The sequence below is a fragment of the Nyctereutes procyonoides genome, unplaced genomic scaffold (genome assembly GCF_905146905.1).
Source record: "Nyctereutes procyonoides isolate TBG_1078 unplaced genomic scaffold, NYPRO_anot_genome, whole genome shotgun sequence".
Lineage (NCBI taxonomy): Eukaryota > Metazoa > Chordata > Mammalia > Carnivora > Canidae > Nyctereutes > Nyctereutes procyonoides.
In genome coordinates, this window is record NW_026575133.1 from 20,646,880 (window position 1) to 20,673,480 (window position 26,601).

The 26,601-nt window shown below is 49.0% G+C and overlaps 1 long non-coding RNA gene and 1 other non-coding gene across 3 annotated transcripts in view; one reads left to right on the top strand and one right to left on the bottom strand.

Moving 5' to 3' along the window:
* The first annotated feature begins 398 nt into the window (after positions 1-398).
* The window catches only part of LOC129493970 (uncharacterized), a 58,060-nt gene continuing 31,857 nt past the window's right edge, over positions 399-26,601 (top strand). The window contains exons 1-3 of one of the 2 annotated variants that reach the window (XR_008661253.1): positions 399-572; positions 3,950-3,993; positions 15,323-15,496. This is a non-coding gene — a long non-coding RNA (uncharacterized LOC129493970). The remainder of the gene's footprint in view (positions 573-3,949; positions 3,994-15,322; positions 15,497-26,601) is intronic. The other variant, XR_008661254.1, reaches the window with a different exon arrangement.
* LOC129494014 (U6 spliceosomal RNA) lies at positions 17,177-17,281 on the bottom strand. Its single transcript, XR_008661273.1, has one exon. It is a non-coding gene; the product is annotated as a U6 spliceosomal RNA (small nuclear RNA).

Genomic DNA, 26,601 nt, shown 5'->3' on the forward strand with positions numbered 1-26,601 from the left:
TGGCCTGGCTCCCCATCTCACACTATTTATTTACTCAGTGAGGCCATTATAAACAATGGGTATCTCAGACACGGTCACCATCCTGGGTGGCCAACTCCCATCCCGGGGTCGTATCTCTGGGAAAGAATTTGAAGACCTCTAGCTATCCAGAGAACAAGAAGCATAAATATTCAACTCATTCATACTTCCAAAACCAGTTGCTTAGCGCCTTTGGACCGAGCCCAGTGGTGGGTGCCGGGGACATAGATACAATAATAGCTAATACTTGTTTAGTGCTTCCCTTGTGCCAGGGACTGTTCTAGATACTTCATGTGTGTGACATCACTTAATGGGTTATAGCTCTCTGAAACAGATTCTATTATTATCTCCTTTTCTGCAGAAGGAAATAAGCTCAAAGCACACATAGAGTTCACCAGGGTTACACAACCAGGGAGTGATGGGGTCTGAACTTGGAACCAGAGCCCGTACCCCAGACCCCCATGCCGCACTGACCCTCTATCTCCGTCTCCAGGATGGAAAAGACACAGCGTCGGCCATCCAGGGGCACGGAGCATCAGAAGCAAACAGAGAAGGTAGGTGGGCGGGTGTGGTTCCCCACACAGGGTACCGTAGTGATGCCTACTGGCTCTTTCTGTAGACACCGGGCCCTGTTTTAATTGCTTTACACGCATCACAGAATCTGAGGCGAAGGAAGTGGCATTAGCTCCATTTTAGAGATGAGACAGAGGTCCAGCAGCTTGGGGACAAGTAAGGTCTCTGGGACAGTAAATGGCAAAGCCGGGACTGGAACCCACAGAGTCTCACTCCAGGGCCCATGCTCTTATCCTGGCGCCCGCCTGCCAGGCCTCAGGAGCCAAGAGGGTGCTGAACCCCATTGGGGTCACCAAAAACACCCTGTGTTTGGATCCAGAGGACCTGGCTCGGAGCCCCTGCGCTGCTACTTTTGCTAAATGAAACCCTTGGGGCGTCTCCATTTCCTTGCCTGTAGAATGAGGGTCATGAGGTCGGCTCCACCTGCCTCCCAGGGCCACGGGGAGGATTAATGAAGATAACGTCCGGGGACGTGCGCTCTCAAGTGAGAACTGCTGACTTCAGAAACATTCAGTTCTATGGGCACTGGTCCGTGCTGGGCCTGGGAGAGCAGGGGACAAGCCACTGGCCCCCTCCTTGATCCTGCACATGGCCCAAGAAAAATGAAGAGGTGTTTATTTTAATTGCAAAACAAATGACTATAATGAGGTGTCTTGTTTGGTGATACAGGTGATTAGACGACTAAGTCTGTTACTTTTTGTTTGTTTGTTTCTGAGAGGCCTGTATTCAAAGGCCCCTGGGCCAACACTTGGATTCGGCTTCCCTCCAGACCTTGGGCAGGGTGCTCCACATGCTCAACGCCCCAGGCCTTCCCGTAGCCCTGTGAGGTGAGCCGGACATTACACCCATTTCATAGGCCGAGAAACTGAGAGGTGAAACAATGGGGCTAATGAATGGAGGAGCTGGTCCCGAGGGAAGTCTGGCTGACTCGGGTCCTGGCGTCTTTGCCACAGCTCCACAGGTCCTGGTGCAGAGCTGGCATGTGGGGGCTGCGCTCTTCCTTCCTCCCAAAGCTCTACCTTTGTCTGAGTGTCCCCTCCCTCGACCTTGATGCTTTAACATCCCTCACCCACCCCTCAGTCTTGGGGATCCACCTGCACACGGTACTTCTGTTGATGGACTGAGGGCTCATTCTGTGTCCCTTCCACACACCCACCCGTCAGTCTGCTGCTTCTGTATATGAGCTTGAGGTCAACATCTTGGCTTTGTTCAAGGCGCAAAGTGAGGACACATTCTCCATCCCCGGACCTCACCCTAGGTGAAACCATCCCTCCGAGGGCCAGGGTGGGATGAGGGAGATGTTGTTGCCTCGGTTCCCTTCCATGTTTACCCCAGACTTGCTTCTGGCTCTTCACTGAATTTGGCTTAAATGATGCAGTGGTTGGAGATAGTTAAAAAAAAAAAATCTACCTTCATAAAACCATCAGGCAGATTGACTGAGGTTGTAAAGGGGACAGCAGTCACCCTACATGGGCTGATGGGCTCTGTCATGGTTGTCATGGTGCTCCCAGACAACAGGTGGCTGGTGACTCTACTGGTGTGTTGACATGTCCTTGAGAGGACTCCCACTGTCAGGCTATGACTCCTGAGGCAGAGGGGCAGGACTGGGCTGCATGGTGGGGGCTCGAAGATGAAAGATATGTGTTTTCTATTTGCCTTGATCTGATGGGTTGACCTAGAGCAACTGCATGAGTGCATGCATAGGTTGGTGGGTGCACTGCATACCTATGGAACTGGGGTAGCCACCAGAGGTAGAGTCCCTGTTCCCCTACTTACTAGCTGTGGGGCCTTGGGACAATTGCCTAACTTCTCAGTGCCCCCATTTTCTCATCCATAAAGCTGAGGTAACAGCTAGATGAATCTTATAAGGTCAGTGGGAGGAGTCAATTATGCAATACATGGAAAAGCATTTTAAGCGGTGTCTGGCACAGAATAAACAGTCTACAAATGGTAGCTGACCCTAAAATACAAGCTCAAAACTATCTTCTCCATTTATGTTTGCTTTCCCCTCAAAATATGTAATACCCAAAAGTCATAAAATGGAGAACCTTTCAAACTGTATGTTGACAAGCGTGAGGTGTATTCTGGGTTCCACCATTCACTACCGTGTGATCCTTGGCAAGTGACTTAGTCTTCTGAGCTTCAGTTTTCTTATCTACAAAATGGACATAAAGTTAAAAAACCTACTACTAGTAGTGAGGATTAAATGAATAACGTACATAAAGCAAATAGTATTTATTAGTCTTCTTTATACTCTGCTTTTCTTCCCCTGTACAAGTCCTTTTTGGTTTTTTGGTTGTTTTTTTTTTACAAGTCCTTTTTGAAGGGCTGTAAGATATCTTCTCCAAACCAGTTTTCCTTTCCTCCTGGGTACATAGGAAGACTACATTTCCCAAAATCCTTTGCAGTCCAGGGCCCCATGTGACCAAGTTCTGGCCAGTGGAATGTGAGCATATGTGTGGAAACAAATGCTGTTTCCAGGCCTGACCCCTAGGGTTTCTTGTAAGATCTTTTATGCTCATTTCCTCCTCCATCTGCCAGCTGAATGTCAGGGTTCATGGTGACTTTGGAAGCCACATTTTGGAAGTGGAGGAGGCCCTGCCAGCAGAGCCCTGCTCTACACCCCTACTCCTTATCAGCCTGCTTGGACTGTGACATGTTGCATTAAGCCATTGAGATTGAGGGGTTGTCACTGCAGGGAGCAGTTAGTCTATCCTGACATACACAGAATCTTCTAGAACCTCTATGTAGTGTAACTCCCTGCACACATTCATGTAAGATCTTGCACATATTTGAGAGACTTCCTGGGGCCCCGCCCCCTTAAGCTCATCCACATGGCCCAACGTCAGGGCCTCGGCTGCCTTAAAGAATAAGATCCAGCACAATGTGGGGCGAGACAGTCCTGGGAACGCCATCCTGGCTTCAGGACCTCCCTGCAGCAGGCCACACCTTACTTAAGGGATTTGAGTGACCGCCGAGACTCTCAGGGAGAAGGTCTCCTAAGAAGGCATCGCATCCAACAGATCTGATGGATCACAGGTCACAGGATCGGGCAGTAGTAGCCTCTCCCAGCTGAGTCCCTGGGACTTTGCTCAGGTCTCCCCATGCATGCGGTCCTGCCCTCCTCCTGCCCTGGGGGAGATCAGCTCTTTCCATCCTGCCTCCCCTGTTAAATTGAGTGCCCCCTGGAAGCGGGGGGCTGCTGCAGGGTTTGTTTTGCACAAAGCTGTTGATTCCAGGGGTCAAGGACCGTCTTCATGGTGTTCTAGAAATGTAAATATTCTTAGCTTAGGTGGAGGTTATATTAATTAAAAATAACATACTATTATTCATATACTGAATGTCTGTTCTGTTCCAGGCCCATCTGTTATTTCATTAAGTCCTTCCCCGTAATCCTATCAGGTGAGTTTTAAATAGCCCATGTTCCAGGTGAGGAACTGGAGGTGTGGAGATGCTGGGCCCAGGGTTCAGAGCTGCAGGAGGTGGTTTAGAGACTCTACTGGGGTCAATCCAATGGGAATGACAGCAAACTTTTCCTAGTCCCCTAATGTGTGCTAGGGGCCATGTGCTTTTGAAGCGTTATTGCACTTAGTTTTGATAATTTCCTTATGGAGTGGGGACTACTGTTATTTCCATTTACAGGTGAGAACCCCTAGCTCAGTGAGGCTAAGGTTGCAGGCTGAAAGAGGGGGTGCTTGGAAATTCAAATTCAAGTCACCCTTTAGAGCTTGCGCTGTCCCTCACTTAGCACCTAGCAGTGCCTCCTTCTACTCCTTTGAAGTACAAGAGGGATCAGGTCTGTGACTTTGGGGTGGGGAGCCACCCTGTGGTCAGGCTGATGGCCTGCTTGAGTCAACACCTACTGTGTGCAAATCCTAAGCCCTGCAGTGATACAAGGGAGGCCCCAACTGTCCCAAGGCATTGATATCCTGGTAGAGAAGAGAGCCATGTACCTACACTTGCTGCCTGAATAAGTCAGTGCAGTGGAAAAGTGGACGCTGCAAACCTCAGAGGAGAAAGGCCACCCAGGTAAAGGCAGGAATGGCTTTACCAAGGAAGTGAGATTGAGATGAGCTTTGTTTACCTGCATTTAAATCCCAGGTAGCAAAAAAAAAGAAAATCCCAGGTAGCCAAGTGATTTTCGGGAAGTAAGTTAGCCAACTGGCCTGAACCTCAGTTTTGCCATTTATAAAATGCATATAATAAAGATACCTATCTTACAGGATTATGAATATTAAATAATCATATTTATAGTTCTTAGAATATAGGAACCTCTATACTATGTACTTATTTACTCTTCATTATCAAGGACTAGTAGAGTTTCAGTAGATGAAGAAGGGAGATGTAATGTAGCAAGTGAATGCCATGAGCAAAGCTTGAGAGTTAAGAAAGCAAAAGTGTTTTTAAAGAATAGCAAGTAGCTCTGTCTGGTTGGTTGATATGGGGGCAATAGTAGTTGGGGCGGGGGATCCCTGGGTGGTTCAGTGGTTTGGCACCTGCCTTCAGCCCAGGGCATGATCTTGGAGTCCTGGGATCAAGTTCTGGGATCGAGTCCCACATCGGGCTCCTTGGATGGAGCCTGCTTCACCCTCTGCCTGTGTCTCTGCCTCTCTCTCTCTCTCTCTCTCTCTCTCTCTCATGAATAATGAATAAAATCTTAAAAAAAAAGGAGATGAGGCTAGAAAAAGGATTGGGGCTCAGGTTGATGAGTACATACTTAGTAGGCAATGGGGAGCCACTGAATGTTTCTGAACAGGAGAGTTTCATAGCCAGAACTAGGTTTGGCTGCAGAATGTACGGTGGATTGGAATGGGGGTGATGGGAGAAGACCAGTGCAAAACTATTGTCTTGGCCAGGGAAGAGGGTGGTGGCAGCTGGCAGGCCAAAGAAAGCATGAATTGGCACGTGTGGTCGAGGGAGGTGTGTTAGACACACCCTTGGCCAAGGGCAGGTGTGGCAGTGGTGCCCATCCAGGTCCAATTGAGTGGCTGGGAACCCACAGCAGGGCTCTCCCTTTGCAGGCCTGGGCTTGGGATGCAGTCCCTCTGGGCATCGCATCATCAGTGCCATCTTTGTGCCAAGAAAGACATAAACGAAAAGTAGATAAATGGGGCACCAGCCTCCATTAGTCCTGAGAAGCCAGAGCACCTGGTGTCCCCGGGGTGCACAAGCTCTTTCATGGCCCCAAAAACAGGTTCCAGAAGACTCATTTGGAAGGGAAAAGGGAGGCAGGCTCCTTTTGGGTTTTCATCTAGATTTTTGAAGAGCAAAGCAGACTGGTGAGAGCTGCCTGTCTGAGGCGTGTTTTATCTTAACCTTTCCATGTAATCCTGAAAGCCCACCTAATCAATTGAAGATCATAAAATATTAGACTTAATGCTGCAAAGTGCTGCTTTTTAATTCACATAACAAGCTCCTAAATAATTCAAATAGCAAACAGACCCTGCAAGTCAATGGTGGGAGGCTGCTTGGATCAGCGGGAGAGTGTCAACACATGCCACATTTCCCGGATCGACTCCATTTCAAGAACCCTATTAAGTTAATTGCCGGTTTCTGATGGCAGAGAGCATGCTGGGAGCACAGCAAGCTTTATTAGCCTCCGTGGCATCTGGAGACATCAGCCATTTTGCCCCTACTTGCAGGCACTGGGAGCAGCATGGAAAAAAGTAAATCGAATTATGAGACAATAAATGCTTTTTGGCAGCACGTGGGCATCAGATTCATTGGTGGATCCCAAAGAGCTCGAGTGTCAGTTGCTGGCCTGTTAAATTCTTTACAGCAACACCGTCCCTATATTGCAGAAGTCTCAGGATGGAGCGGTGACCTCCTTTGGCACCGCGTGGCTGACACGGGTTAATGACAATGCCAGCGAGGGTTCCCCACTTCCTAACGACACGGCCGGGGAAGCAGAGTCTCTAGAATGGGAGAGTCGGGTGAACGTTTGGAGCACCCCCCCCCCCAGGCATCCCAAATGTTCAGTGTTACATGTTGACAAGCAGATCTGCCTGGGTTTGGAGCCTCAGGAGGCACCCATGGGGCTCCGGAGTTGGTCAGGGGAGACCTGTGAAGTCAGGGGGCCCGGTCATCTGCCCATCTGGAGGTTCCCAAGAGGGCCCTGTTCCACGGCTGTGTGTCTCCCCTTGGCAGCCCAGGTATCTACTGACCGCGGAGTGGGGCGGTGCATCCCCCCGGCAGCTGGGAGATCTACCAGCAGGTTCCATTCTGCAGAGTGGGGCTCTGATCTCTCCAGGGCCTACCTTTGACGCGTGAGCACACACCGGCAAGGAGAGATTCTGGGACTGCCCCAAGGTCACACACACAGCCAGCCGCTGCCAGCAGATTCTAGGGTGACATTTTGTTCTTTTCCCTGGCAGGATGCTGCTTCTCTTTCAGATGTGATGGTGCGAGGGTGACAGCCTAGGATACTAATCAAGATTAGTATCCCGGTTCAACCACTGCCCGTCAGTATGACCTCAATTTGGGCAAAATGTGTAACTTTACTGTCCGTCGACCATACTGGCAAAATGAGGACAGGAGTGCTTGCCTGATGGGATTCTTCTGGAAAGGATGGATGTTAACCATGTGGTTAAGGCTTCAAGCTTGGTAGCTAACACTCGGCCTGATTTCCTTCTCATCATCTCCGCATAACTCATATGAGCAAGACTCAGATGAGCAAGGTCATTTGCATTTCTAGATGATTCTTTTACAGAGAATCTTCCAGTTTATTGGGTTCACATATCTGAATTTTTTTTCATCAAGGTTGCATAAAGGGATGCAGACTACTCTCTCAAATCTCTTCTTACCCCGTCCTCAGATCTAGCCTTGGGGGCTGCAGAAATGATGCTTCTTCCTGCATCTGGTCTCCAAAATGGTACAATTGGAAAGAAATTCCAAGAATAGCTGGCAGGGGTGAGGATGCTGGAGGAAAACCAGCAACGGGAACAAATAGTGCAGGTGACTGGCTGTTCCGATCCTGGTTCTCTAGTCTTTCTATGTCATCAAATTGCTGCACTCTGATGCTAGAAGAGGTCTCAGACATGGAAGCTGGCATCCTCATTTCATGGATGGGGAAACTGAGTCTCAGAAAGAGGCAGTGACTCACCTGAAGTCATCCAGCTAGTTAGCGGTGAAGCCAGTGACAAGAGCTGGGTCTCCTCCTTCCTGGTTCTGTCTTCTTTCTAGTTTTCAAATAGCTGGGAGTGACTTTTGTGGCATTAGAGCAAATTTCATTCTACCTGGGAAGCCTTGGACCACTGCCATTGGGCCAGAGTCTTGCTCCCTCCTGCACTTCCAGAAAGAGGATGTACAAAAAAAAGAAAGAAAGAAAGAAAGAAAGAAAGAAAGAAAGAAAGAAAGAGGATGTGCTTTTGCCCCAAAACCTCTTTCTGAAAATGTCAGTTCATAACTCATCTATAGTAATAACGGCTATCATTTCTTTTCTAAAAAATATTTTATTCATTTATCCATGAGAGACACACAGAGAGAGGCAGAGACTCAGGCAGAGGGAGAAGCAGGCTCCCTGCGGGAAGCCCGATGTGGGACTTGATCCCAGGACCCCAGGATCATGACCTGAGCTGAAGGTAGACACTCAACCAAGCCTCCCAGGTGCCCCAACGGCTATCACTTCTGAAGGCTGATTTCCAGGCACTTTGTTGACCTTTTCTACACAATGCTTTGGGGTTAGGTGTTACGGTGACTCTCATTTTTCTGAGGAGGAAACTGAGGCCCAGAGGTGAAGTAGCTTCACCAAAGTTACACAGCTGGTAGGTCAAAGGTAGGGCTTGAACCAGAGTTCATTCCGACTTAGGCTCTTTTCCTGTGGCAGTCCCCCCTGCGCCCCGTAAGACTCTGGCTTAAGCTAGGGGGCTCCAGAAAGTGACACAGGGAGAGATGGAACCTGGGGTCCAGCACTAGCCAAATTTGGTAGACACTAGCCAGGAGGTGCTGTTGGACCCTCATCCTGCACCATGATGTTCCGTCCCCTTCCTCCCCACCTCGCACCTGTGTCTCCTGCCAAGGACAGATTGGTAGCCAGGAACCCAGGGCTCGTCTTTCACACACTCACAAGCCTCTAGTAACTAAGTATACTTATTAGGATTAGGGTCAGCTGTACCTAACATAAAACTCATAGAACAATGGCTTAAATGCATAAAGGTCCCCCCCACCCCCCACCGCCGATGTACAAGAAGTCTGGGTAGGCTGGTGTGGTAGCTTCATGATCAGCTGGGGCCCAGGCTCTGACTCTTCCCGTGCTTTGCCATTCCCCACATTTGGCTTCTGTCCTCAGTGTTTCAAAATGCCTGCTGCAGCTCCAGCCATCATGTCCACAATCCACAATTTTCAGAATTCCTTTTATGAGTTTCTCTTGCCTCAGTGGCCAGAACTTGGTCGCGTGGCCACATCAGGCTGTAAGAGAGGCTGGGAATCAGATTCTGTAACCAGGCCCATCACTACCTCGAGACTATAGGTGCTTGCGAGTGTGGGAGAATGGGTACCGGGGAAGCAGCAGGCCGACTGTGCCCCAGCACGATTCTGTGCCACCTCCCCTACGTGCCAAAGTGCTGATGAGGGAGGAAGGTGGCATTTTGAATTAGACAAAACACGAGTTATCTTTGGTGAGAATTTTACAACACTCTTTGAGATAATTGGAAATGCCCTGGGATGCCACAGGCCTAGGGTTGGACCCACTGTGCTTTCTGGGGCTGTTTGTTCTGGGGATGGCAACAATGATGAAATCAACAGTAATTCACGCTGTCAGCCGCTTTCATCCCACATTGTCCCTTTTTCAAAGTATGGATCGGTTTTATTTCTCTGGATTTCTTCTCCTCGTGACACATTGATCCTATGGGTCCCCTGAGGTTGCTTGGGGGATGTGTTTCTTGCCCTGGAGGATTCTGATGACCAGTGGGCCGTAGAAATAAACACAGATGCCACGGAGCCAGCTCTGCAGGAGGCAGGTCACACCAACCTCAGACCTACAGCCAGGGGGATTATGACCCCATTTTACAGATGCAAAGTGAAGACTCAGAGAGGTCCAACAACTCGCCCAAGATCACACAGTGGTGCTACGGGCCTAGTGTCTCTGTCTCCCTTCCCCTGCCCAGATTTCTATGTTGCAGCCCTAATCTCCAACGTGGTGGTGTTTGGAGGTGGGCATTTCAGGGGTAATTAGGCCATGAGGGTACAGCTCCCATGATGGGATTGGTGCTGTCATAAGTGGGTAAGGGGCGCAGAGCTCTCACTCTGCCCGATGAGGACAGGGTGAGAAGGCAGCCAGCCACAAGCCAGGGGAGAACCTTCAGCGGAAACCTTCACTGGTCACGCTGGCGCCTTGACCTCGGACTTCAGCCTCTAGAGCTGAAAGAAATAGATTGTCTGCTGTTCCAGTGTCCAGGCTGTGGCATCTCTGTGATGGGGCCGAACTAGGACAGCTGGTAAGTGCGAGAGGCTGAGGTGGTGCTTTCCACCGCCCTGGGGGCCCTGATGCTGGGGACATTCCCCACCTTCACCCTCAGTCCCCGGGCAGGCAATGGCTCCTGCGACCAGGGGGGCGGGCCTCCCTGAGACCTGCCATCCTTGAGTTCCTTCTTGTCCTCGCCTCCCCCTCCTTCCCCCTCCTTCCTCCTCCTTCTTCCTCTTCCTTCATCCTCCTCCTTCCTCCTTCATCCTCCTCCTTCCTCTTCCATCCTCCTCCTTCCTCCTCCATCCTCCTCCTCCCTCCTCCACCCTCTTCCTCCCTCCTCCATCCTCTTCCTCCATCCTCCTCCTCCATCCTCCTCCTTCCTCCTCCATCCTCCTCCCCTCAAGGTGCTCCTGTAGTCTTGGGAAGACCCCTGGCGGAGTCTAGCCCCATCCCCCAGCCCCCTTGGGGACTGGGGGTGGGGGAGTGACCCCTCCTTTCTGGGCCCCATGTGGCTTACTCCCACTCCCTGGGGCCAGCCCCCTTCCCCCTGGAAACCATGGTACTCACCATGTCAGGCCCCACAGCGACTGCTGGCTAGGACCAAGGTGCAGAAATGGGAACAAAACAGAGGCTGTCCTGGTCCCCTGTCAGTGAGTGAAGCCACCAAATCAAGGACCACACCAGAAGCCCTCTTCTCCAGCCCCAAGGGGCAGGGGGAGCCGTGCGTGCAGCTGCGGCCCTGCGGCCTCCTGGGCTTCCATATACATAATCTAAATATATGCTTTGCAAATTGAAAAGCGTTCACATATAGAATGTGGCTGTGGGGAGGGAATGCTCTCTTTGAACGTGTCTCTTTAAAGACAGAATTTGCCAAGTGTTTTCCTGCCCTTAAGGAGACACTTGAACGTGGCAGCAGATGTAAAATGGAAATTGAAGTGTCTCTCCCAGGCCGCCATACGTGGATAAAACAGGACCGTCTATTCTAAGCGCTCATTAATAGCAGCTCTCCCAGGGCCCCGGCAGCAGCCAGAGGATTGTACTCATTAAAAAGGTGACGAGGTAGCGTTTTGTGCCTTCTCCGCTTGTCACGGTGTGATCCTGGCGCTCAGATGTCGCCAGCCCACCCCGGATGAGCGCCCCCGGCCTGGTGGCACGGGGGACTGTCTTCTGCAGGGTTTGGCAGCGCCTCCCACTCGTGGAGGGGGCGGGAAGCCCCTGCTGCTTATCGGGTGGGTCCGTGTCTGTTCCGAGGCAGGCCCAGGACCACGTTATCTGGAGACAGGAGCCCACAGGAGAAGCTTTAGCTCATCAGCTGATCAAAGATCATTGGCGATGCCCAGCATGGCCCTCTAGACGCCGTGAAGGACCCAGGGGCTCCGGCGTGGTCTGGGGCGGGGGGTTGGGGGGGGGGCTGGGGTCTTCAGAGAGGTCTGGAAGGGACCAGACCCTTGCGATCGAAGGCCCTGGCTGACAGCCACCCCTGGGTGTCGCACAGCCCAGCAGAGGCCACTTGCACAAGCGCCACTGGTTTGTTTTAGAAGAAGGAGGTTCTTGGCTCATTTTTTTTTTTTTTGGCTCATTTTTTACCCCTACTTCTTATTTGCTCTTTGTTTCGGGTCTCCCACAGTCAGGACCACTGTCTGGTCCTCTTCTCTCTCTTGTGCGAGAGGAGTGACATTGGGTTGTCCCCGCAGGTACATGGGCAGGGACTCTGAAGAATCCTAGAAACTGCCTTTCCATCCTAAAACCTCAGGTGGAGGCAGGCATCCTCATGGGCCTTTACACTCCTGCGTCTTCCAGGTCTGCATTCTTACCTGTTGTGTTGTTTCTTTGCCTTATGCTTCCCCTGCCCTTTCTGTGGCCAGCTCAGACATCACCTCCTCTCAAAGGCCTTTCTTAATATGACCGTATCCTCCTCCCCCTCTGTTCATCGTTACGTTAGCACAGTTTGGAATGACCTTGTTCACTTGGTAACTCCCTTGCTTACCTGTGCTGTCAGGGTAGGTCAGGGGTGGGGGTGGGGCAGGAACCTTCTTTGTCTTGTCCGCTGCTACCCCTTACTCAGCACAGTGCCTGACCCGAAAGGTTCTTGATTTGCTGAATGGGCCAACAAACAAAGGATGCATGAGGGGTTGTCCAATCCCAAAGCCCGGCTCTTGGTCACTCCATTAAGTGCAACCCTTTGTGGATTTTTTCACTGTGACACTTAGTAGCTTCTGGGCCGTGGCCCCAGTTCTCGGGGGGTTCCTTACAGAAGTGCTACAGGGCTGCCCCGTGTCACACAATAAGTCAGGGTCACCACGAGGGCGCAGATCCGAGGAGGTTGAGGTAAGAAGAAGATCATGCCCTCCAGTTCCTACGTGAAGTGTTTTTTCTTGTTTGTTTTTACCGCGAGGTATCAATGCTATGTTGAGAAATACATTTATTTTTACTCCTCATTAGCAGGTAGAAAATGATTGTATTACTTATGAAATGCTAACGATAATTTGGGTTTAAATTAAACTACCCTTCAAAATAATGAAGCTCCATATTCATAAAGTGGGTTTGGAGTTAGAGGGGGTGGAGAGATAGGGGGAACATTCTGCATTTTTTTTTCCTTATGCAGAAGTAAGACACCGGGCTCACCTCTGAAGGGACTTGAGTTGCCCTACAAATGTGTGTCTATTACAGCTTCAAGAGCAGATGAGAAATCCCAGGGAAAGGGAAATTCGGCAGCAAAATCCATTCTACTGAAGGTGAACGATGCTGCACATCCCCGGTAGGGCCTGGACACCTTGGGCTATGCATTTGGCTCTGGGTTTCTGAGAAGCCAAGGCAACGAGAGAAGTAAAAGCAGTGATGAGATTTGCAGGAAGTCCAAGGCCTCTGGCTTTGGAGGGAAGAAACCAAAAGGAAAGAATGGGGTAAACCTTGATTCTTTTTGGGGGAAAAGAATTTCCAATAGCTCCTTAAAAGATCAAAACCTTGTCACTCGTGGTTTCCAGGTACCCATCCTGCTGCTGAAATATCCCTCCCCAAATACCTGGACTGCCTAGTGGGTGTGTCATGGTGTTCTGATGGCCCAGGGGCACCACTGCTCAAAATCGCCCCCAGCATCTACCCCAGCATGTGCCCACAATTAGGGCACCCCTTCCTGGGAAGAGCATATGATTATGCCACTGGGTGATGGAGGGCCCAAGAGCAGGCTGTGATCGGGGTGAGGAAGGGCCTCGGGCTGGGGTGGGGTTGGAGGGTGAGGGTTTGGGTTTGGGGGGATGCTGAAGACAGGTGCACACTGATTTCCCAAGCATGCCCCAGTGGGGCTGGCCAGTGTGGCTGGTTGGTGGGATCATGACCCAATCATGGCACAACTGAGCCATACTCAGATGTGACCTTGGTCTCTCCTACGCATCAGGTACCCAGAAATGTGACCGGGCCACAGAGTCCTTGGAATCTCTAGATTGCGCTGGCAATAGGATCAAAGTCTTCTCCTTCCTTGGTAGCACTTGGTGGACATCTTTGTGTTAATCTGCACCTGATAATGATGCTCATTGCAAGTCCCTCCAGTGAGGGAATGAATTGATGATTGAATAAGTGAGTGCCACGACTACCATGGTCCACATTGCAGCCTGCCTTCAGCTGCTGTTCAGAGTCACTTCCACCAGGAAGCCCTGGTTCTCACTCCTTCCCTTCCTTATCAAGACCCTCATAGTGCTAGATGTGTGACCAATGTGTAAATGCTTCCCTCGCTGCTAAGAATTGGAAGGTGTTTCTTGTGTTTTCTGGTGGTTCCTCATTCTAGCTGGACAATAAGCACATTTCTTCAACACACACTCATTCACCTCTTACCACTTTCCCCACCGTGTGCTAGACCCAAGGAATTCAAGAGTAAACTGGACAAACAAGGAGCTTATAGTCTCGTGTTGGGGTTGGCAAACTGCTGCCCATGGACCGGACCCAACTGCCACCTGTTCTTGTAAATAAAGTTTTATTGGTGCCCGGCCATATCCTTTTGTTCATACGTGGTCTGTGGCTGCTTTTGAGCTACAGTGACAGAATGGAGTTGCTGTAACAGAGACCATATGGCCTGCAGAGCCTAAGATACTTGCTCTCTGGACCTTTCCAGAAAGGGTTGCTGACCCCAGTCTAGTGAGAAAGACCCCTAGAAAAAGATCATTCTGGCATGATGTTTGAGAGACAAGAAAGAACAGGGTAATATGATTGAGCCTGGCAGGCCTGGGGATGCATGAGTTACTGTATAAATAGGGTGGCTAGGAAAGCTGGAGATGTTTTGTGAGCTGAGAGATAAAGGGTGAGAAGGCCACTATGTGAGTTGCTAGGGAAGAGCGTTCCCGGGCGAGGGAACAGCATGTGCAAAGGCCTTTGATGTGTGTGGGGAATGGACAAGAACTTGTGTGGCTGGAAATGAAGTGAGCAAGGAGAGAGTAGGACAAGGCCAATGTTGGAGAGGTAGGCAGGGGCCAGATCAGTGATTCCCAAGGGGACGATATTGCCCTTGAGTTGGTTTGGGATATTTGCAGGGAGCGTGCCATAAATTCAGGCACCAAGGATGCAAGACATCAAGCAGTGCATGGAACAATTTGACACAGTAGTGGGCTGTCCTGGGTCCTGCGTGACTTTGGGGTGTCCTCATGGATATTCATGGAGGTGGAAAGCCGATTTCTAATGTCCTTGCCCTGGACTTAACTCTCCTATTTATATAAACTGAAGATCACTTTAGCACAGAATCAGTTATACATTGAATTGTCTAAGAATGGATCTACCATATAAATTAAAGGAAGATCGCACTGTGGTTTTTTGGGAACATTACCAAGTGGTGTCCTCCATGTAAGGAAAATCATGTCACCCACGGCAACATCACTTTTGGCATTCAAGTCACCCGAACAACACCCCTGCTGTCATGTGTGTTTGCAGCTGTGGCATTTACTGTGACTTTACACACAAAGGCATGTCCTTATGTTGATTAGTGACGTCATGCCAGGGAATCTACCTATTGAAATGCACATTGTTTTGTTACAAATTACTTCCTCCTTTCCCACCTTTATATTACAGTTAAGGCATTATGTTGATTAAGACATCAATCAATGTTTTAATGTACAGAAACACCATACCACCTCTGAATTTTGTCTCAGGCTAGCAGAGAAGCATTACAAAATATTGCCTGATGGAAGCCCCAAGGCTGGATCCCAAAGTTTTGTGTGGATCCTGAATGTGAGTTTGGATTTTGTGCTAAGAAAAATGAGCCATGGCAGGATTGTAGGAAGAGCGATGGGTTCTTTGAGGCAAGGGTGCCGATTACACGTCCTCTTTTTCTCTTTGATCCTGCAGGCTCTCCCTCCAGCACGTGGCACACCAAGGGTGCCCAGAAGACAATCTGTAAATTAAAGTGCTACCAGCCAAAACAACCTCAGCCTGGTTGCTTAGCAGGCCTCGCTCCTCCTTACAAGTGAGAATGCTCTGGCCAAGCGGGGTTAAGTGGCTTGCCTGGCCATGGAATATCTGGTAAGCGGTATCTGGTAAATACGGTGTATATATGTGTTTGGGTTGTGGTGCCTGTCTCCTCTTCCTGCCCCTGGTGGCCCTCCTGGTCTTTTCTGGCTTGTCTGTTTGCTGATCCACCCACTCACCTTGGCCACCTGCCCAGGCCCAGTCCGGCTCCCAGGCCTTCCCCCTCCTGTTACTCTGATGCCACAGGCATCACTGGGTCCCAGGAGCCAGCTTCCCAACCTTTAGACCCCAGGCCAGGATCTAAGAATATCTCCAAGAGTATTCCCCAACACCTGCAACAGATGTGCCCACAAATTACCTGGTCCCAGTGGTGGGGAGCAGGAGAGGAAAGGGCATCGATTTTCTAAAAGCATTACACACTTAATTTGCAAAGTTACATCACACGTGCGTGTACAGGTCAGCTCTCTGGGAGCTTCTTTCAAGACCAGAGGCAGGTCAGTGTTTCTGAGCTCTTTCTTCCCAGAGGAGACAGCATGGGGGAGGATGTGGAGGATTGTGAGGGTCAGATGCTTTCGAATATACAAGGTCAGATGGGGAGAGATGGATATTTGCAGGGCCCCTCCTCTGCCCCTCGCTCCAGAGATGTCATCCCACACCTTTCAAAGACCAAGTGTGCGTTTGCAGCACCCCCGTCTCACAGGTGCAGAAATGGCATTATGCGTCCTTTTCCGCCTTTACAAGCCATGCACGGGCCAAACGTGAGCTTGAACTCAGGTCTCTAGACTCTCACCGTGTCTTGAGACATGTGAGTATGAGGTATAGAGCACATCATACGTGTATAGCATGTAGATGCACATATGCATCGAGGTATACTTTTTTTCAAGATTTCTTATTTATTTATTTATTCATGAGAGACACACGGAGAGAGGTAGAGACACAGGCAGAGGGAGAAGCAGGCTCCCTGTGGGGAGCCCCATGTGGGACTCGATCCCAGGACCCCGGAATCACAACCTGAGTCAAAGGCAGATGCTCAACCACTGAGCCACCCAGGTGTCCCAAGAAATACATTTTTTTTATTATTGGATAGATCTGGGTTCTTTATTTGATAAGTCACAAAAAGCTATGGAACCCATGTGGGATCACAGCCAGGAATGAATAGAGAGCTGTCCACAGAGCAAGTTTAACAGGAAGTGGTAAAAAAGAATAAAGGTTGAGTTCACTCTTCCATCCCATAAAGTCCAGCTCAGTCAACTGGCAAAATAATTGTCTTGGGTTTTTGTTGTTAATGGAAGGCTTTTTTGAATATTAATGTAAGGGTAGTTTCAATTGCAGAAGAGACCATCTAGAAGTATTTGGTTTCCAAAATTAGTGTTAGATACATTACAGTCCTTCCTTATGCTTTCAAATTCTACTTATAAATTATATTACCCTATTTATTCTCCTAGTAATGTTTTTCATTGTGGCATATATATGGATATATTAGGATATATATATATATCTCCCCAGAGAATGGGGATGATCAGAACGCAGGATAACACATTAGCAATAGATAATAGAGTCTAAATAAACATAATCAGCTTTCCTCTCTGTCTTCAGATCAAAGCTTAATATATATATAATAAAATTTACTGTTTTACTCATTTTTTGAAGTTTAACTTGATCATTTATTTGTGCAAGAAAGCTAGTTTTGATGAAGGAAAATTCAATCCTTTCCTTGTAACCATGAAGATACTCAAAAATCTGGAAGGCTTCACGAATTCGCACGTCATCCTTACGCAGGGACCATGCTCATCGTCTCTATCATTCCAGTTTTAGTGTATGTGCTGCCAAAACGAGCACTTTTTAAAACATTTTTCACTGTACAGTCCAATGACATTAAGTACGTTCACACTGTTGTGCCCATCTACTTTTTAAAAAACAGCACAAGGAATCTTTTCTAAAAATTCTAGCGAAGGACAAGTGGATCAAAGCCTCCCTGGAGAAAAAGCAGCCCCACGGGCCACCACGTCCACTTGGAAGCGTGTGTGCTTATCTGGTAAGACGAGTATTTGGGCCAGGTGTTAGGGGCGCTCAGACTTCACTGCTTGCTACCGCAGAGATATCTCCAATCCAGGCTGCCTGTTCCTCCCTCTGTTTTTCCAAGCAATGTTTCCCCAACCAGATTTACATTTTCAAAAACCCTTCAGATAATCACAGGCCCAAGAAACTTCCACTCCTTTGAGGTTTAATTAGGAGAAACTGTCTTTCCAGTACTTCCATGAGCCCTGCTCTAAATTTCTCAGCGGAAAGAGAAGGTTTGCAGCGGATGAGTGGGCGCCAGCAGGACCTGTGAACAGCTGCCCCCTCTGTCCCCCACTCTCCCTTGCAGCGGAGATAAAGCCATGTTGCAGGTCCCTGAAATCACATCGTGACTGTGCCCTGTATCATTAGGACCCAGAGAATGGGGATGATCGGAACGCAGGATAACACATTAGCGATAGATAATAGAGTCTAAATAAACATAATCAGCTTTCCTCTATGTCTTCAGACCAAAGCTTATCTATAAATACCCTAATGACGCCCAACCAGCCAATTACTCGTTTCTTGGAAGAGCCCCTTATTAATGGCGTTGCAGTGAGGGAAAAACATTAATTATTGGACACAGTGGGATCTTTTACGTTTCTGTCTGGTCCGGACAGCACCAATTAATGCAACAATTATTATCAACGACCGTGGCAGCATACTGAGTGCAGCCACCCCGGGCTGGCTCGATGGGGTGGGAAGAGCACGCACACTAGGGGAACATCACCCACGCTCTTTTCATGGGGCCTGCTTCTTCGTCCCGTCGAAGCTGCTGGAACAAAGCAGAGGGTGGCTGGAGTGTGTTGGTTTTTCTTTATAAGCCGCGAGATAGTGTTCCTGGAGTGCCAAGTGGGGGAGAGTGGGAGGAGGAGTCAGGCACCGGTCTGTTGTGTCAGGTTACTAAGTGAAACCAAGCCGAAGATTGGAGCGGAGAAGCCACCTTCAGAGCGTGGAGCCCCTGGCTTGGCTTCTGCCCACTCCTCCAGGCTCTTCTCTCTCACTGGTTATAATGCAGCCCCACTGCTTCTCCTTCAGATCCCGCAAGTCAGCTGTGCTCCCTCCTCCTGCCCCAGGACATTTGCACAAGCTATTCCTCATACTGGAAAGATCTTCCCCTGCCCTTTGCAAAGCTGGCTCCTTTCTGGATGCAATACAAAGGTTCCCTTTGCAGAAAGGGCTTTCTTGAGCCTGAATCCAAAAATATACCCTGTCCTTAATATTAATCACTTCTTGTTTCTATTTCTTTCTTTTTTTTTGCATGGCGTCCATCACAAATCATGAGATATTTAACAAATATACCTTCTTATTTTATTTGTGCCTGTCTCCCTTATAATAATGCAAGCTCCATGAGGGCAGGGACTTTGTCTTTTTTTCTCCAGCATCTCTATCCAAGAATTTTGCATTTGGGAGGTGTTCAATAGATATTTGGTGAGTGGATAAATAAATCCATGCACTGTGTGGAAAGTGATTATATCTGAGAGGATCTGTGGCAGGTGCCACACACAGTAAACCAGCTATTATCTTGCAAAAATTCCCCTGGAAAACAAAACCCCAAACTGTGCTGTTCAGAGCAGTATCATCTGCTGCAGACTCTAAGTCAGCTCTGCTTCTGCACTTTAAGGTGTTGGACACCCTTTGATGGGCCGTGCTGTAAAATATTGGGTTCTATGCTTACTCACATCATGGCCCTTTATTTGAGCTGGCTAAAGATGATTCCGCTCTGCCCAAGGTACAAAACTGTTGCAGGAATGCTTTTATTTTTCTCTTCTTGGTGACAAGGAGAGGATCTCTTCTGGGAGGCATTAATTAGAGAGCACTTTGGAAAATTGGTCCAGTAAAGGATGGAAGAGCTCCCCAGAGCCTTGGTCAGAGCTCTGAGAAGTGGGCATGCCCTTGTGGCCCTTCTGGAAAAAGATCTCCAGACTATTTGCACTAGAAGTTTCCCTTTGGAGTGTTAAAGCAGTTCGTATGTGTTATTCAAAATCAGAGCCACATTCAAGAAGCTTAGCCGACTTTCCTGAACCTCAGCAATCCGCAGCCACTAACCACATCCAGCCCCGTGCACCCCTTACCGAGATGACCTTCTTCCGAGGTGTCCTAAACCAAAGTGGAACCATGGACGCTCAGAGGCAGTCCTGGGGTGTCCTCAGCCTAGGACTGCTGTACAGATGTGGCCACGGCAAGCATTACCATCTCATTTCTTCCAAATAACCATTTCCAGGGAAATACTTAGAAATGACAGGGACACTCGAGCATCTGTCAGGGCTGATTTTGCTTTCATCTCCCTGAGAATGGCAATGACCTCAACTCACAATGATCTCACACGCCCTGCACGCCTCTAACACATTTGGTCTCGACCCTGCCATTGGGCTCAAGTGCGGACTGCCCAGCTCCTAGTCTGTTTGGGGACAGACAGGTTGGGAGCTGCTGGAGGGCAGTGTGCGACATCTCCACACCCTGCTCAGCTCCGAGCTTGCGGGTGTCCCCTTGGCCGTGTTCCGTAGCTTATTTCAATGCTAAGTTCTATGGACATTCTCATCTCTTCATCTGCCCCCGGAGGCCAGCTTGGGACCCCTGGAGAGCGGGAACCAGAAACTATGCATCTTATGCATCTTTCTCTCTCTCTGGTACCTGGTGCAGGGCTCTAGCCCCAAAATGACTTTCAGACTTCAGAATGAGCGAATGTGTGGGCGCTCAAATGAAGCTGCCAGAGGGCATTTCAAAGGCCCTTCCTTCCCCTTCCGTCCTGCCCCCCTGCGCAGAAGGAGCATTTGGGGTTTCTGTGTGCTTCTGGATGCCCAGCATGAAAATAAAAATGAAACATCATAGTGAGGCATTTCCAAACAACGCGTCTGGCAGATCTGAGTTCAAATTCCAGTCCTGCCACCAACCAGCAGGGGGTACTAGACATGTTCTAGAATCTTCTGGTGCCTTAGTTTCCTTGTAGTAGGATACAAATTATGATCATAGTCTCATCATGCCAGTAGGGTTTTTGACATCTGACTGACATTTCAGTAGAGTGTTTAGCGTGGTGTTTGGGACAAAATAAGCCTCCAATAAATGTTAGCTGCTGTGGATTACTACAGCAATCAGTGAAGAGCTTTAGAACACAGGATGAGGTCTCCAAGGATGGTCAATTGACAGCTTTATACTGAGTGCCCACTGGGAGCTAAGCATTGTCCTGGGCTCCAAGGATGCAGCAGTGACAAAGGCTGGTTGCGTCCCAGAGAATCCAGTGCACATACCAGATACACTTTCCTGCTGGCTGGAATCTCACTTCTTCTGGAGATCCCGACCCATGTCCTGCAAGAGGACACCTAATGCAGACATGAGGTGTTTGATTACCAAAGAAACGACAATGACCATGGAGTATGGGTGGCTTCTGACGGGGCCATCATTGGTGTTTGGGGGTGTATTTCACCACTGACTGTAGTCTCTGGATTATGCTGGACAACCATTAACCGTCTTTAAATCAACCAGTGCCTGCAGCCATGTAGAAATGCCCATGGCAGGAGGCTCTAAGTCATAAATCATGGGCTGTAATGCTGATGGTCTACTGTTAGGACACTAAATCGGGATTCATATTTGGAACTACTGTTTGTTTTCTCGGTTTGTGGTGTCTCATTATGTTTGGCATTTCTTTATCGAGAGATCATGACAAAGGTCCTCTGATTACTACCCACTGCTCAGGAGGATGACTGTCTATTTCCCTGGGATCCCCCTGTAACTCCCCTGAGTGAAATTGTATGTACCACACATCATTGCTATCTTAACCGACCACCCCAAATACACTTTCTATATTTGGAGGAAATCCATGCAGGCATTTCATGCGATGTGGAAACAAACAGGCACAAAGGGATCTTATTTACGTAGGTCTGACGTGTAGAGCCTCTGGATGGTGCCACTTGATGTCCTTGCACTCTCAATCATCCCCCCTCCCTTCCTCCTTTCCCCGTTTCCACACCCCACTCTCCCTCAAAGACATAGGGATCCTTGATTTCCTGGAAAGTTAAAGAACACAGTAGTCATTTAAGAAGCATCAAATCCTTTGCCCGAAAGCACCGTGTCTCTTCCAGTGGTTTCCATTATTGTGCAAGGCAAATGACATTTCTCTTGAATTGAGAGTCCAGGTCATTTCCCATACAACAGCATAATTTCCACACCAGTGCTCAACTGTTGAAGGTGCAGTTGGTGCTTCCAGGCCATCATGGAAAGACAGATGGAAGGCAATGTTCTTCCAGTTTTCTGGGGGCTTTTCCTGACACATAATGGTTCAGGAGTAAAACTCCTCATAGTTTGCTTACTGTGCTTTCCTTTCCCATCGGATCACCCTGCCTTCCTGCTTGCATCTCATGACATTTTGTGCAAGTTCAGTGTCGTCCTCGGCACAGTACCTATCCATGAACCTCGCATAATTGGGGTCCCTCACATAATTTGTGTACCTTATATAATTGCTCTAACCACCTGCCTTATTTAATTGGAAACCAGGAACCTTTGAGCTATCTAATGACATCATATGACTTTTATTAATTTCTGCCTATTTGCTTAGTTGCCAATTTCTAAACTTGTCCTAAATCCTGACGAGGGAGGGAGATGCTGAGTAGGCAGCTACCAACAGAGTTTGTTCAAGCAATAAATGAAATATTAAACGAAAAGAAATGAAATCAGTAATAAAAGAAACCCACGAAAATATTAGGCCACGGTACTGAAGACCTTCTCTACTGAGTCCCAACCACACTTTCCTCTACTGTGAAGATGAGAAAGTCTCCTGGGCTCCATTTGGAGCTGTGGGTAGCGTGTTGGAACCAGCAGGCAGCAGGTAGGGGGACACCCTGGTGTAGCCAGTGGCTAAGAAAACAGGCCCTGAGACCGACTGCTGGCTAGCCACACGATCTGGGGTGAGTCATCTAGGTTTGCGGGCGTCTGTTTATTCATCTATATAAAAGGAGCCAAAATTAGCCCCTGTATCATAGGGTGGTGCTGGGTTTAAATGAGATAATTCGTGTGACGCACTTAGCACAGGGCCCGGCTCATCGAGAATGCTCTATAACGGAAGGATGAGTTTCTTTCTTTCTTTCTTTCTTTCTTTCTTTCTTTCTTTCTTTCTTTCTTTCTTTCTTTCTTTTTTTTTTTTTTTTATAATTGGAGCAACTTAAAGATGGCCCCTGGGCTTCCTTGGGAATGGCAGAGTGAGTCTCCTGCCACTAGAAGTCTTGTAAAGAAGGCAGCTGGCCTCTCAGAGTTTCTGGTGTAATAATCACCTGGGGACAGTGTTAAAGTTCGATTCCGATTTGAATTCTTCGTGAGAGAAGCCTGAGATTCTTCATTTCTAAGGAGTTCCAGGTAATGGTGATGTTGCTAATGACCACACTTGGGCAGTGGGGAGCTAGCTGGTTCCTTGGAGAGCTGCTGCAGAAGGCACACGATAATCCAGGGGGAGCGAGGAGCTAGACCCCTGCTGTCCTAGGGGGTCTCCACTGGCCACGTGCATCGAGCATTTGAAATGTGGCTTAGTCCAAATTCAGGTGCACTATGGGTATAAAATACACAAAAACTCAGTATACAAGAAAAGAATGTAAAATATCTCAATAATTCTTATATTGATTACATGCTGAGGTGATAATATTTTGGATATATTAGGTATATATATATATATCTAATAATTAATCTCACCTGTTTCCTTTTACTTCTTTTTTTAAAAAATTATTTATTTATGATAGTCACACACACACACACACAGAGAGGCAGAGTCACAGGCAGAGGGAGAAGCAGGCTCCATGCACCGGGAGCCCGACGTGGGATTCGATCCCGGGTCTCCAGGATCGCGCCCTGGGCCAAAGGCAGGCGCTAAACCTCTGCGCCACCCAGGGATCCCTGTTTCCTTTTACTTCTTGTTCTATATGGATATTAGACTATTTAAGGATTTTATGTATTTATTTGAGAGAGGGAAAGTGTGAGAAAGAGACGCGAGTTGGGGGGAGGGAGAGGGAGAAGCGGACTCCCCGCTGAGCAGGGAGCCCAATGCGGGGCTCAATCGCAGGACCCCAGGATCATAACCTGAGCTGAAGTCAGATGCTTAACTGACTGAGCCACCCTGGTTATTAGATGATTTCAAATGATGTATGTGGCTGCCCTCATATTCCTATTGGGTAGCGCAGAGCTACTTCATCGCTCAGGTCCCTTTGGAACGAGAGCACCCAGGAGACTGGTTTCTCACTAGGACTCTAAGCTGATGTGCACCCGTGTCCTTGTGTGTGTGTGTGTTGTGTGCATCGCCTGGGAAACACGTGTGGCCTGTTTCCTCCCGGTGCTGGAGGCAGTGAACTGGGAGTCCCAGAGCTCCAGGGGTCTCCAGCCTCCTGTCTGCCTGGGTTGAGGCAGAGGATGAGGAAGGAGCTTGTGTGTTCTCTCCCTCTCATTCTCTCAGAACTAGCAGGACACGGAAAGCTGGGCCACTACAGGGATAAACAGTCTCTACCCTGAAAATATGATTTCTTGGAACTGCCACTCTGGAGGGAAGCAAGCTTCTACTTCAGCCCAGAATTCCTCGCTGGACTGACACATCACCACCCAAAGTAAAAGTGGCTGTGGGGGCTGGGAGGAGGGTTGGGAGAGATGTTTCCTTTGGGAGCTGGGTGTTTAGGGACCCAGGTGGCAGAGGCCCTGGCAAAGCCCTTGAGGCAGCACCGTCTCCTGGAAGGTAGGTCATCCAGTGGATCTGGCTCAAATTCACATGAGGGTCTAGGGAACTGAGCCCTGTCACTCTGCAAATGACAGGGCCACCAGAGCCGGGGGATGACCCGTCGCAGGCAGCAGCTAATTCAGATCCTGTGATTGAAGACTTCCGAACATCATCTCCTATCTCTCCTACCCATGCCCAGCCTCCTCTCTTAAAATATAAATATATATTTTTTGTCATGCATGGTTTTTGAACGTTTCAAAGTGAAACCGGAATCTGAGAACAGCTTGCTAATGTCATCGCCAGCTTTTCCACCTTTCCATGTTTGTCCATAATGACAGCTGGATACGAGGTTCTGACTTAGGCGTAAAACCTCGTGTGGCTCGGAAAAGCGGTTTCATTGCATAAGACCCAGCAGAGCAAAGTTAGCATCTTGAATCCAGTCCCTACCCCTTTCCAGCTGGAGACCTCCCACAAGGGATGCAAGGGATGCCTTGGTGTCCTGATCCGGAAGATAGTGATGATGACAACACCTGCCTCCCACTCCAGCCGAGCTGCTGGGGGGATTACGGACTTCAAATGGTGAAAAGCTGGGAGTGGTACCTAGTGGTTGGTAAGACTGAACACGTGTGACTGTTATTCTGAGCTAATGAGGGCTCCCTGCATGGCAGCCTCTTTTTTTAGCTGGCAGATTACTTAGAAAACCCCCCAAATTGCACACCTGGTTGAATAAGAGTCAGGTCCTGGGTGGCGATGATGTAACATATCTATTTTTGGCAGATGTGGTCATTCAGGGAGTGACCCATCTTCCTGTACTCCATCGGAGTCGTTGCAATGGGTTTCATCAACCAGCAGGCTTGGGAATGAGCCACGGGGTTAGAAAGAGCCTTTTCTGCCACTCCGGGCTGCTTTCACCCCCGTGGAGCTCAAGTCAGGGCTGAGAGGGCACGAAGGGATGCTTCCATGGTGACCTCCACCCTTGTTCATAATGATGGCAGCAGAGACGGGCAGAGGAGCAGAGCACACATGCCTCCTTGATTCTCCAGGGGATGTTTGCTGCATCACCAGAGGAGGTGGGAGGATCTTTGCTTTTTTGCTTGGTGTTTGGCCTGATCAAAGGAGGGTTGACTTTCTAAGTATCCGTAGGACCTTTGGAACACTGAATGACAGCATCCAAGGGGAATACCCGACAGAGGCTGAGAAGGTTCCTTGTCTGTGAGAGGTTCTCTAACAGTCCGAACACAAACCCTGAGAAGACATTCTCATAGCATTTCTGTACCACCAATCCGGTTGGAGCAGGAGACTCCGTTTGAAGGGGAGTCTAGAGAGCCCAGCAAGTACAGAGAATGTAGGGGTTCAAGCCCTCTTTGGAATGAGGCTGAGGATGACTCAGAATGGATAGACAACTAACTAGTTAACTAACTGAGCCAGTGTCAGTTGAGTTGCCAGTGGTAGTAGCTGATATTTCAGTGAGTCAAATCAAATGAAATCAATGCTAAGAGCAGAGATTTGGGCCAGATGTTCTTTTTTTTAAAAAAAGATTTTATTTATTTATTCATGAGAGACACACACACAGAGAGAGAGAGGTGGAGACACAGGCAGAGGGAGAAGCAGGCTCCATGCAGGGAGATGCGAGACTTGATCCCGGGTCTTCAGGATCACACCCTGGGCTGAAGGCAGCGCTAAACCACTGAGCCACCCGGGCTGCCCCATGGGCCAGATGTTCTTGGATTAGAATCTTGCACCACTGCTATTGGCTGTGTGGTGTAGATCAACTCACTTCACCTCTCTGAGCCCCAGTGTTCACGCCTGTGAGATGCAAGAAGCTGCTGACCTGGTGGGGTTGTCAGAGCAATCAGACAAGAGGTGGCCCAAGACCTGCTGAACTGCCTGGTGCAGGTCCGGGCTCTGCGGGTTCTACCTGGAGCTTGACTCCCCAGCTGCCTCTCATCTTCTAGGTTCAGCTCAACTGTCACCTCTCAGAGAAGCCTCACCTGATCCCCAGCAGAAAGCCCCATGCCCTTTCCTCCTAATTCCAATGACCCTCCATCACTGCTCCTGGTGTGTTTCCTCCTCAGCTTGTGACACAGTCTGTGATTTTCTTGTTTGTTTGTTGTTCTTTTTTGTCTCTTTTGTGTGTTGACTGCTGCCTGTCTCTGGGCACTAGACCGAGGCCACCAAAGGCCGCGGAGTGATCTCTATTGTTTTGGGACATGGAGTACCTTGATCAGTGCCTGGCTTACAGTGAGTGAGTGGCTGGAGGATTTAACAGAAGAACCCTGTCACCAGGGCAAACTTCGGAGCCCTGTGAGTCCTTGGCTCTTCTGTATTTTGATACCAGTAGCCGTTTGAAAGGGTTGTGGTGGAGTGAAGATAAACAGAGACCCAGGGTGGGTTTCACTGAGTACGGGAAGTGACA